Source organism: Bubalus bubalis, chromosome 7, assembly GCF_019923935.1.
Source record: "Bubalus bubalis isolate 160015118507 breed Murrah chromosome 7, NDDB_SH_1, whole genome shotgun sequence".
Taxonomy (NCBI): domain Eukaryota; kingdom Metazoa; phylum Chordata; class Mammalia; order Artiodactyla; family Bovidae; genus Bubalus; species Bubalus bubalis.
The window spans coordinates 46,444,512-46,457,906 of record NC_059163.1 but is presented as its reverse complement, the minus strand read 5'-3'; the positions used below and the strand labels follow the sequence as shown (position 1 = coordinate 46,457,906).

The 13,395-nt window shown below is 38.2% G+C and overlaps 1 protein-coding gene across 10 annotated transcripts in view; it reads right to left on the bottom strand.

The window, feature by feature from the left end:
- CLOCK (clock circadian regulator) overlaps nucleotides 1-13,395 on the bottom strand; it is a 121,867-nt gene that overhangs the window by 69,293 nt on the left and 39,179 nt on the right. For all 10 annotated transcript variants that reach the window (XM_044945872.2, XM_006058323.4, XM_025290043.3 and 7 more), the window contains one exon: nucleotides 2,287-2,377. The gene's annotated coding sequence lies outside the window, so the exon portion shown is untranslated. The remainder of the gene's footprint in view (nucleotides 1-2,286; nucleotides 2,378-13,395) is intronic.

Sequence of the window (13,395 nt, the reverse complement as noted above, 5' to 3'; positions counted from 1 at the left end):
AAAATTTAGAAAATAGTGTAAATTGATCTGTCACTCTGAACCAGAGAATATTAAAAAACATGAGATTCTAAAATACTCAATCAAATGTACATTCAAATGTACACTCATGACAGGAAGACAATAACTCTTGATAAATGATGCTGGGTTGCCTATGTGGTTATGGCTGCAGAAGTGGAACTGTGCAGGGCTAAGAGTTCTTAAAAGATAGTGGGGAGGATAATGGGGTGGGGGGAGGGGGGACGGTGGTTAAGAAAAATAAAAAGAACTAACTTCAGGATAAAACAGTGATTTTAAGTGTCTGGGTCAACATCAGCAAATACAACACAAAATTACAAAATTTCAGAGTTAGAAGAGACTTTAAAGATCACCTAAGTACAGCCCTCTGGTCCAACAGACATACTTATCATCATGATAATAACAGAGTTTGGTTCTATCACTAGAACAGAAAAAACAGTCCAAAGGTAACAGAGCCAACCTGGGTGAATTAAAAAAGAACAGTTCCAGTTTAAAGTTAAAAGATCAGATTTGAGCCTTATATGGCACCAAGTATCCATCTGTTTAATTATGAGAAGACAGAATAGGGCAAACTAGAGGGAAAAAAAAAACCCAAAGAATAAGGACTTAAAGACTATACAAGAGGGACCATGCTGACTCTAAGGGAGGTGAATCCAAAATGCTTTAGAAGACAGACTGATGCTTTCTTAAGCTATTTTATTATTGTTGGTTAACAGAATTTTTCCAAACACTATTTGCTGTCCAACTAATTGAGCAACATAAAATTACATCTCTGACAGCTTAGTCCAAGATCTTTTCTCTACTTGTCCAGCCAATTGATAGGCATGCTATATTTAAGGGAAAGATAAAAGGAAGAAGTGAAGTAGGCCCAACTAAGTAAAGTAACTTTTAGAAGATTCCCCTTGATTAACAAAACAAAGTGGTAATGTGGGAGCAGCCAGTTACTGTGTCGGGACTATTCTAGGACCCACGTTTTCAGTACTAAAAGACTGGGTATAGTTTACACATGTCATGCTATGAATTCTAAGGACTCAATTTTAGAAGACATGTAAAGTTCCTACTCATAGCAAGGAATTTCTAATACAGATTAAATATTATTGTTAAAACTCTTGTTTCTTAAATATTGACATTAATAGACCAGTATGGTATGCAATAAAATGTCTTTAAAAGGAGCAGTTACAGTAGTTGGAACAAATTAAATTATGTAAAGGATCAAGTTACAGCTAGGAATCGAATGCTCCTTTACATAAGCAACTTGAGCTCAAAGTCATTCAGTGATAGGAATTCCCAGCTGAGTAAGCACCACATTACTATTTTATCACAACACAGAGGGCAGGATGGTATAAGTTTTTTATAAACATCATTTTAAAAACAACTTTTTGAAAAATTTATCAAAGGGGGAGCTATTAATAACTAATAAACTCTATAAGCAATTCAAAGTTTGCCAATATGGAAGCAGGTATGTTTTAAATTCAGCACACAACATTACAGGTAACTAACAGAAAATCTCAGTACCTGGCAGTCCATCTTTGGAAAAGAATTCATAAACAATGTAACACATTCTGCATTAAAAATAAATCATGCAGTATCTAATGATATGATACTACTTGTCCTCTGAATCCCATCTGCTCTCTTTCTCAAAGCTTTCCATTTCTATATCGCTAATTTCTCCCTCCAAAACTGCATTATTCTGATCAAAATCTTAGTGAAAAATCTTAAAGAAAAAATGAAACACAAAACTTCCTTGACCCACCAATCTCCTTCAGGTACCGTCCTCCTTTTCTGGTCCCTTTCACAGAAAAACAACTTGTCAATTGTGTACAGTTGGTATTTCAAGATCTTTCATTAATTCCCCTCTCTCGTTTTAAAACTTAGTGTTGATTTTCACAAATGTATAACTGTTCAAAGTTTAAAGTGTCCAAAAAATTTTACAAGACTTATTAAAAAACCAAAGTTCTCTGATCTCCATATTCTACCTTCAACCCCTTTCATCTCGTTAACTCCTTCCTTTGGTAGTTAACTGCACATCTCTAATACCTCTTACTACTTCTTGATTCTTTCTGTTTTAGGTGGGGTGACTGCACAGTCCCAATTTATTTGAGTAGTCCCAATGTAATTATTAAAAGCACTTGCTTCTGCTCCAAAAAGTATCTTTAGCCCATCATCTACTAAATTCCACTATGAAAAATCATAATTTAGCACTGATCCCAACTCATTTTCCTAGGGAAGTGTCATTTCAAAGTACATTTCAAGATACAATCATTTCATTACCTTTTGTATTTCTGAGATCTTTGAACTGAGTCTTCAGAAAACTGTAAGTTCAATATATTCTTCTGTATGGCTGACTGTCAGTCTCAGAATTCTGTTTAAGAAAAAATTTTGTTAGATTTACACAACTTATATAGACATTTATCATAAAAGAGGTTTTAAAATAATTTTGAAACATAAAATTTAGAATTTTGTCCCAAAACAATATATTAGAAACACTAAACACTAATAATTGTTTCTAAAAGAACTTTAAAAAACTACAACCACTTTTAATTCTACTACAGAAGTTAAAAGACAAAAGTACAAAAACAAATATAACTATAAAGTATGTTAATGAACATACATACATATATATGTGCTAACAAACACTCATATATGATGAATATAAACGGATGTAATCTGTAACAGAGATCAAGTGTGGTAAGGGGGAGAGAAGTAAGAGAGCAGAGTTTTTCAAGTTATCAGCTTAAAATATATTATTAACATTATGGTAAGCACATAGAAAACACCTATAGAGGATACCTAAAAAGGAAATGAGAAAAGAATCAAAGCAGAATCAACGAATCACACCCTATAAAACATTAAAAAAAAAAAAAATCAATGAAACACAAAGACCAGAGGAAAAAAAGTGGAAAAAGCTACAAGACGGACAAAAAATGAACGAAATAGTAACAGTCTTTCCCTATCAGTAATTATTTTAATTGCAAATAAACTGAAGTTGCCAATCAAAAGAGAAAGTAGGTAAATGGATAAAAATACAAGATCCAACTATATGCTATCTATGAGAGACAGTTTAGATTTAAGGATACACAAAGACTGAAAGTAAAAGACTGAAAAAAGACATTCCATGCATACGGTAACCAAGAAAGCAAGAATAGCCATACTTGTATCAGACAAAACAGACTTTAAGTAAATAACTGTCACAAGAGATTAAAAAGACATTATACAAAAATAAAAGCATCAAATTTATCAGGAAGATAAAACAAATACAGGTACAGTTACACCTATTTCACATGCTAGCAAGGTAATGCTCAAAATCCTTCAAGCTAGGCTTCAACAGTACATGAACTGAGAATTTCCAGATGTGCAAGCTGGATTTAGAAAAGGCAGAGGAACCAGAGATCAAAATTGCCAACATCCACTGGATCATTAAAAAAAAAGTAAGAGAATTTCAGAAAAAACACCTATATCTGCTTAACTGACTATTCTTAAAACCTTTGACTGTGTGTATCACAACAAACTGCAAAATTCTTAAAGAGATGGGAGTACCAGACCACATTAATTGCCTCCAGAGAAACCTGTACGCAGGTCAAGAAGCAATATATAAACTGGACATGGAACAACGGACTGGTTCCAAATTGGGAAAGGAGTTATGTCAAGACTGTATATTGTCACCCTGATTATTTAACTTCTATGCAGAGTACTTCATGTGAAATGCTAGGCTGGATGAAGCACAAGCTGGAATCAAGATTGCCAGGAGAAATATCAACAACCTCAGATATGCAGATGATACCATCCTAATGGCAGAAAGTGAAGAGGAACCAAAGAGCCTCTTGATGAAAGTGAAAAAGGAGAGTGAAAAAGCTGGCTTGAAACTCAATATTCAAAAAACTAAGGTCATGGCATCCAGTCCTATCACTTCATGGCAAATAGATGGGGAAACAATGGAAACAGTGACAGATTTTATTTTGGGGGGCTCCCAAAATCACTGCAGATGGTGACTGCAGCCATGAAATTAAAAGATACTTGCTCCTTGGAAGAAAAGCAATGACCAACCTAGACAGCATATTAAAAAGCAGACACATCACTTGGCCGACAAAGGTCTGTATAGTCAAGCTATGGTTTTTCCAGTAGTCATATACAGATATGAGTGCTGGATCATAAAGAAGGCTGAACACCGAAGAATTGATGCTTTCAAACTGTGGTGCTGGAGAAGACTCTTGAGAGTCCCTTGGACTCCAAGGAGATCAAACCAGTCACTGTTAAAGGAAATCAACCCTGAATATTCATTACTGATACTGAAGCTGAAGCTCCAATAGTTTGGCCACCTAATGCGAAGAGCCAACTCACTGGAAAAAATCATGATGCTGGGAAAGACTGAAGGCAGGAGAAGAAGGGGACAACAGAGGATGAGACGGTTGAATAGCATCACTGACTCAATGGACAGGAGTTTGAGCAAACTCCAGGAAATAGTGAAAGACTGGGAAGCCTGGCGTGCTGCACAGTTCATGGGGTCACAAAGAGTTGGACACAACTTAGCAACTTTACAACAACAAAAACTCAATCATCACTGTCAATAACTGAATTAACCAAGACCAACCCAACAGTGCCAAAGTTAATGCAAAACTTTACAGTTATAGTTTGCATCTGACCTATGCAATGTCTATTTTACATAATTTTTTAAAAACCAAGAATATGCTATGTATGTAACATGACAGCAAAACATAGGGAAATTTATGACAGCAGAAAAAGAGGGGGTATTTTTGGGCACAAAAAGAGACTGTTTTTTTATGGCAACAACAAAAGATAGATATCCCTGGAGATTAGAGACTCAGATAAATATAAAAGGTCTGAATCAAAAACACCAGAGCAATAGAACTGAATTCCTAAAATGTGCATGAAGCCAATTCAGAAGCCAGTTCCTAGTGTCCTATTTGGTTTTAAGTATTTTGGGATAGAGTCAGTCATAATCAAAGCACCTAATAAACCCAGAATACTGGAGGAGTGAAAGTAGAAGTTAAGACCATGAGCTTAGAGTCAGAAGGCATGAAAATCTTTGGGACAATTAACTTAATTATCCTAAGCCTCACAATTCTTACCTAAGGCAGCTGTTGTGAAGTCTAAAGGATATGTAGGGATACCAATTATTAACAAAATAAACACAAATAGAAACCCCCCCTTTAAAACCAAAATAAAAGGCTTAAACATCTGTAGCATGACAAATAGTATTTTTTACCATATTAAGTATCCCTAAAAGTTATTCAAAAGAGTTTAAAACCCAAACAAAACTACAACAAAAAGTAAGACTAAATAAGGAGCCATGAAGAAAACAAACAGCTAATAAATGTAAAAATTATTCCTGGCAAGGAGCTTTCTCTGGTAGCTCAGCTGGTAAAGAATCTGCCTGCAATGCAGGAGACTTCAGTTTGATCCCTGGGTTGGGAAGACCCCATGGAAAACGGAACAGCTACTCATTCCAGTTTTCTGGCCTGGAGAATTCCAGAGACTGTATAGTCCATGGGGTCGGAAAAAAGTTGACACAACTGAGCGACTTTCACTTTCTTTCAACAGAAATCAAAGCAGCGAAGTAAAAACATAGTTAAATATTCAGTTCAGTTCAGTTCAGTTGCTCAGTCGTGTCCCACTCTTTGTGACCCCATGAATCGCGGCACGCCAGGCCTCCCTGTCCATCACCAACTCCCGGAGTTCACTGAGACTCACGTCCATCGAGTCAGTGATGCCATCCAGCCATCTCATCCTCTGTCGTCCCCTTCTCCTCCTGCCCCCAATCCCTCCCAGCATCAGAGTCTTTTCCAATGAGTCAACTCTTCCCATGAGGTGGCCAAAGTACTGCAGCTTCAGCTTTAGCATCATTCCTTCCAAAGAAATCCCAGGGCTGATCTCCTTCAGAATGGACTGGTTGGATCTCCTGGTAGTCTAAGGGACTCTCAAGAGTCTTCTCCAACACCACAGTTCAAAAGCATCAATTCTTCGGCACCCAGCCTTCTTTACAGTCCAACTCTCACATCCATACATGACCACTAGAAAAACCATAGCCTTGACTAAGACGGACCTTTGTTGGTAAAGTAATGTCTCTGCTTTTGAATATGCTGTCTAGGTTGGTCATAACTTTCCTTCCAAGGAGTAAGCATCTTTTAATTTCATGGCTGCAGTCACCATCTGCAGTGATTTTGGAGCCCAGAAAAATAAAGTCTGATACTGTGTCCATTTCCCCATCTATTTGCCATGAAGTGATGGGACCGGATGCCATGATCTTCGTTTTCTGAATGTTGAGCTTTAAGCCAAATTTTTCACTCTCCACTTTCACTTTCATCAGGAGGCTCTTTAGTTCTCCTTCACTTTCTGCCATAAGGGTGGTGTCATCTGCATATGTGAGGTTATTGATATTTCTCCTGGCAATCTTGATTCCAGCTTGTGCTTCTTCCAGTCTAGCGTTTCTCATGATGTACTCTGCATGGAAGTGAAATAAGCAGGGTGACAATATACAGCCTTGATGTACTCCTTTTCCTATTTGGAACCAGTCTGTTGTTCCATGTCCAGTTCTAACTGTTGCTTCCTGACCTGCATACAAATTTCTCAAGAGGCAGGTCAGGTGGTCTGGTATTGCCATCTCTTTCAGAATTTTCCACAGTTTATTGTGATCCACACAGTCAAAGACTTTGGCATAGTCAATAAAGCAGAAATAGATGTTTTTCTGGAACTCTCTTGCTTTTTCCATGACCCAGCGGATGTTGGCAATTTGATCTCTGGTTCCTCTGCCTTTTCTAAAACCAGCTTGAACATCAGGAAGTTCACGGTTCACATATTGCTGAAGCCTGGCTTGGAGAATTTTGAGCATTACTTTACTAGCGTGTGAGATGAGTGCAGTTGTGCGGTAGTTTGAGCGTTCTTTGGCATTGCCTTTCTTTGGGATTGGAATGAAAACTGACCTTTTCCAGTCCTGTGGCCACTGCTGAGTTTTCCAAATTTGCTGGCATATTGAGTGCAGCACTTTCACAGCATCATCTTTTAGGATTTGAAATAGCTCAACTGGAATTCCATCACCTCCACTAGCTTTAAATATTAGTGATTCCTTAAAAATTCTACTTCATATATTTATCACTGAGCAAATATTTGCTGAGTGCTAATACAAGTGCCCAGTAGTACACTGATTGTAGTTTTGAAATGGTGAAATAGACACAGCCACTACATTTGAGGTGCTTTCCAGAGAAGGCACAAAATGCTCTCTGAACACTCTGGGAGTTACACAGAAGTTAAGAAGTCTCCTGAAGAAGTGACACATAAACTGAGATCTTAAGAATAAAATAAGATTTCACTAAGCAAAGAGAGAAATTTCATCAATTTTCAAGAGAAAATGTACACAAAGGTCTGGAGACATGAGAAGGAACTGTGATTTTAGAATACTTCCAAGTACCTTAGTGTTGACTGGAGCAAAAACCTAGGGACCAGGGGTAACAGAGGTGGCAGTAAGAGATGATAATGATGAGGTAAGTGGATCATGACAGTAACTCCCAACCCCACTCTCCCCAGTTAAGACCCTGAAAAGTTTTAAGCAGGAAACTGACATTAACAGACACTTGTTCTTTTGAGCCATCATCTGGTTACAACACAGAAAACAGAATATAAGGAGCCAGGACTAGAATTAGAATGGTAGAAGTATAGTATTGTAGAAGTTCAGGTAAAACAATATAGAAGCAGCTGCTGCTATTGCTGCTAAGTCGCTTCAGTCATGTCCGACTCCTAGCGACCCCATGGACTGCAGCCTACCAGGCTCCTCCATCCATGGGATTTACCAGGCAAGAGTACTGGAGTGGGCTGCTATTGCCTTCTCCATATAGAAGCAGAGATCATTTTAAAAATGAGAATTTTAACAGATACTGAGATGACTAGACAGAATTTGGTGACTGATTAACAGAAGTTGGGGGCAGGGAGAAGTCAAGAGCACCACTCAAATTTTCGCTTGGACACATCTGTGAGGTGGATAGGTAATACTGGAGGAGTAAATTGGAGAAAAGAGGAAGGGAATGATGTTGAAAGCACTGGCTAACATTTATTGAACATTTACTACGTGCCAGGCATTCTTCAAAGTCTTCTCTCATTTAAGACTCAACAATCACATGAAGTAGGCTCTATTATTATCTCCATTTTACAGATGCGGAAACTGAAACACACAAAGAGAATATGTAAGCTAGCTGGCCAAGATGAGCAGTAAGGCTAAGATATAAAACTATTCATTTAGCTTGAACTATGCTCTTAATCAGGCTTCCCTGGTAGCTCAGCTGGTAAAGAATCCGCCTGCAATCCAGGAGACCCTGGTTCGATTCCTGCTCAGGAAGATCCCCTGCTGAAGGGATAGGCTATCTACTGCAGTATTCTTGGGCTTCCCTGGTAGCTCAGACGGTAAAGAATTCATCTGCAATGCGGAAGACCTGGGTTCGATTCCTGGGTTGGGAAGATCCCCTGGAGACGGGCATGCCAACCCACCAGTATTCTTGCCTGAAGAATCGCCATGGACAAAGAAACCTGGCGGGTTACAGTCCATGGGGTCACAAAGAAAGAGACATGACTGAATGACTAAGCACAGCACACAGAAGCATGCTCTTAATCACTGTGAAACAAACACCTCACGAATATTTCTAATGATGGATACAGTTTTAGACATGTTATGCTTAAGATATCTATGGGACATGGAAGAGGAAAAATGTCGAGCTGCCTCTGCTGCTAAGTCGCTTCAGTCATGTCTGACTCTGTGCGACTTCATAGACGGCAGCCCACCAGACTGCTCCGTCCCTGGGCTTCTCCAGGCAAGAACACTGGATTAGGTTGCCATTTCCTTCTCCAATGCATGCATGCATGCTAAGTCGCTTCAGTCGTGCAGGCAGCTGGAAATATGGGTGTGGCTTTCAGGAAAGAACTGGGTGAAGGTGTAAAGTGGGAGCCATCAAAGTAAATATGCACATTAAAGATAATGATTAAATGGATTTCTCTAGGAAAAAAAAAAACATACAAAAGGAGAAAAAAGGCTAAGGCTGAAATCTGATGAAAAATGTAACATTTCAGAGACAAGCAGAAGAGTAGCCAATAAAATGGGGAGAAGGCAGAGCAAAAAAATGTAAAGAAATGGGTTTTGGAAAGTTCCTGAATGTGAATTATGGCTCATGGAGATAACAGAAGTACCTAGCCCATAAAATTGTTCTAAGGATCAGCTATGTTACACCTTTCAAAAAGTATGTAGAAAACCCAACAAAGGAGTGATAAATTTTAAGTATAATTAGTGGTATTAATACTATCAACTAGACGGAAAAGGACCAATCAAAGATAAAGAAGAAAGCCATGAAGGATTATTTGTCACTAAAATTAAAAGAAAAGAGTACTTCAAGAAGTTGACATGTCAACACTGCACTGAGGACAAGAAAATGACTCTCAAGTGTCTATTACATTTAATAACAGTCTGAGAAGCTTGTGACAGAGAAATGAAATAGACACTGAACAATGCTTTAAGAGAGTAAATGAGGACTCCTTTTCTTAAAAAAAAGTTTGGTAAGAAGTGTTAATAACTGGAAACGCTTAAGTCCTTTGACCTAGTAAACTCATTTTGGGCGGAAAAAAAAGGAAATAATCAGAAATGTATTCAAAGTTTGACAGTGAATGCATTATCATTTAAAACAGTAAAACTAGAAAGATTTTAAACATCCAACAGCAGTAACAGTGACATTAAAATATATTGAACATAAATCCAAAATATGTCAAAGTATCAACTGTTGTTATTTGAGTAATTAGCTTATGGATTTTTTCCATTTTTACTTTTTCTTTAGCACTTTCTAAAATTTTTCTAAGAACATGTATTATTTTATAACAAGAAAACCTTAACTGCTGCCCTTTTCTTGTTTGTTTCCTTTTAACTGTCCAACATTAGAGCCTGGGCTAAGGAAAAAAAAAAATAAGTAACAGAGTTACATGCTACTATTACCAAACATAAGTAAAAGAGACTATCTTCCTATGTACTTGTTCCTGTAACTTACAGAAGAAGCATTTTATTTCATCTAATTATTAACATTAAATTACTAATTTAAAAGGTTTAACTCAAGAACCTCGGTTTAAAAAATGGAAACTAAAATAAATCCTTTTCTGACCTAATAACCTATTGACCTACTGACCTACTTTGGAATTTAGGTTAGTTAAATCTGATATCACAGATCTTTCTGGGACTGAGGGATCTATTGATATAAACATTAATTAAAAGTAGTGCTGAAATTTAATTGATGTAATACAAAACCCAACAATCCTTAACTATGTTTATCATAATTTATGAAAAAGTCAAACTTGCTTCTGCAGATTACTGTTTGTATTATAGTTAAAAAGATAATTATTTCTAAGAGAACAATTTTAACTTGTAAAGAAAGGCTGAAATACTTTTAAAATTATTTAATGAATGAGTAAAGATGAAATTTAAGTTTTCAATGAAATAAAGTTCTCAATTTATTCAGTACTGAATGGGAACATTAGTTCACTTTCACAATGGATATGAAACATTAGCATGATAAAAAATTCTTAATTCTACAGTAGTTTGTAACACCAATTTAAATCTAAAATTGACAGCAAAAACAAGAAACACACCCTAAATCAAAGTCTCACGATCCAGACCTCTTAGAACCAAAGAATATTCTGATTCAAGAGAAACATCAAATGCTATCAAAATTCTACCCTGTCAATATCTAGATGAAAAGCATTTCTGAAGCCTCATTAAGTAAACAAAAACTGAAAGATTAATACAGCTCTCCTGGTAGCACACAAGACTACTGCAATTATTCAACAAATTTATTTCTTCAAATAATGTCTGGGTTCCCTTGTGGCTCAGTCAGTAAAGAATGTACCTGCAATGTGGGAGACCTGGGTTCAATCCCTGGGTTGGGAAGACCCCCCGGAGAAGGGAAAGGCTACCCACTCCAGTATTCTGGCCTGGAGAACTTCATGGACTATATGGAAAGTCCAAGGGGTTGCAAAGAGTCGGACACAACTGAGCAACTTTCACTTTCACTTTTCCTCTTCATGTGATGGACTGATCTGGTCCACAGAATACATCAGCACCTTAATCCTTTTTTGAGATGAGAGTGAGGCCCGAGACTGTCCTCAGCTTCAAATGAGCCTCACAGAAGATCTGAAGTGCAGCAAGAGTTCAAGCCCAAGACTCAGCATCAACTACATACTGAACCAAATACCACACCCTAAACCTGGATACCATCCTGCACCAAGCCCTACATTAGTATTCACAGAAGAAAGAGGGAACCCTGTGGTAGGAGAATAAGGCCCCACTAAAAGGACCATGCCCTAATCCCTGAAATCGGCAAATACATTTCAAAAAGGGACTATGTAGATGCAATAAGGTTAAAAATTTTGAGATGAGTAGTTAGTTTATGCCAGATTATCTGGGTGATCCAATGTAATCACACAAGTCTTTAAAAGCAGAGGACCTTTCCTGTCCATGGTCAGAGCGATATGAGACAGAAGAGAAACAGGAAATGTGGCTGGTTTTGAAGATGAAAGAAGACAGCCACAAGTCAAGGAATATAGGCAGCTTCTGGAAGCTTGAACATACAAGGAAACATTCTCTCTCCTCTGAGGCTCCCAGGAAGAATGCAGCCCTACCGACACCTCTTGCCTTTAGCCCAGTGAGACCCTTATGAAACTTCTGAGCTGCAGGACTGTAAGATAGTAATAATAAATTTGTTCCGTTTTAAACCATTAAGTTTGCAGTACTTTCTAAGTTTGTCATTCTATGGCAGTAATAGAAACTTAATACAGGTCTAAAATCTCTGGCTGCTCTTGATAAATCAGCCTTTCCCAAACAAACCCTTTCTCCCTCCATAGTCACAATAATCTACCTAGGAAACCACAGGGACTAATCCCATTATGCCCTACTTTCCTTCATATCAGGCACCAAGAGAGGATCAAGACTCAGGTCACCCCACACCACCTAGACTTTCGTTCCTACACACTCTGTATATCCCCACATTGATACCATCCCCCTTTCCCAATTTTCAAAATCCTTTGATTGTGTCCTCTAGACACATTATCATTAGCAAAACATCCTATTTCCTCAATATTGTTTTTGCACACTCTCTTCCCATTTCCTGCCTCAATGGATCTCTCTTTGCCAGGAGTTCTGTTCTCGCTCCAGGCCTTACCATTTACCATTGGGCGGAACTCAAGGCATCAGCTGGGCTGCATTTCTTTCTGGAAATTTGAACGGGAAAATCTGTTTCCCAGTCTTTCTTTACAAGCTTCTAAAGGCTGCCTTTAGAAAGGCAATGCCAAAGAATGCTCAAACTACCGCACAATTGCACTCATTTCACACGCTAGTAAAGTAATGCTCAAAATTCTCCAAGCCAGGCTTCAGCAATACGTGAACTGTGAACTTCCAGATATTCAAGCTGGTTTTAGAAAAGGCAGAGGAACCAGAGATCAAATTGCCAACATCCGCTGGATCATCGACTATGCCAAAGACTTTGACTGTGTGGATCATGATAAACTGTGGAAAATTCTTCAAGAGATAGGAATACCAGACCACCTGACCTGCCTCTTGAGAAACCTATATGCAGGTCAGGAAGCAACAGTTAGAACTGGACATGGAACAACAGACTGGTTCCAAATAGGAAAAGGAGTATGTCAAGGCTGTATATTGTCACACTGCTTATTTAACTTATATGCAGAGTACATCAAGAGAAACGCTGGGCTAGATGAAGCACAAGCTGGAATCAAGATTGCCGGGAGAAATATCAATAACCTCAGATATGCAGATGACACCACCCTTATGGCAGAAAGTGAAGAGGAACTAAAGAGCCTCTTGATGAAAGTGAAAGAGAAGAGTGAAAAAGTTGGCTTAAAGCTCAACATTCAGAAAACGAAGATCATGGCATCTGGTCCCAACACTTCATGGGAAATAGATGGGGAAACAGTGGAAACAGTGTCAGACTTTATTTCTGGGGGCTCCAAAATCACTGCAGATGTAGCCATGAAATTAAAAGACGCTTACTCCTTGGAAGAAAAGTTATGACCAACCTAGATAACATATTCAAAAGCAGAGACATTACTTTGCCAACAAAGGTCCGTCTAGTCAAGGCTATGGTTTTTCCAGTGGTCATGTATGGATGTGAGCGTTGGACTGTGAAGAAAGCTGAGCACCAAAGAATTGATGCTTTTGAACTGTGGTGTTGGAGAAGACTCTTGAGTGTCCCTTAGACTACAAGGAGATCCAACCAGTCCATTCTGAAGGAGATCAACCCTGGGTGTTCTTTGGAAGGAATGATGTTAAAGCTGAAACTCCAGTACTCTGGCCACCTCATGTGAAGAGCTGACTCACTGGAAAAGACT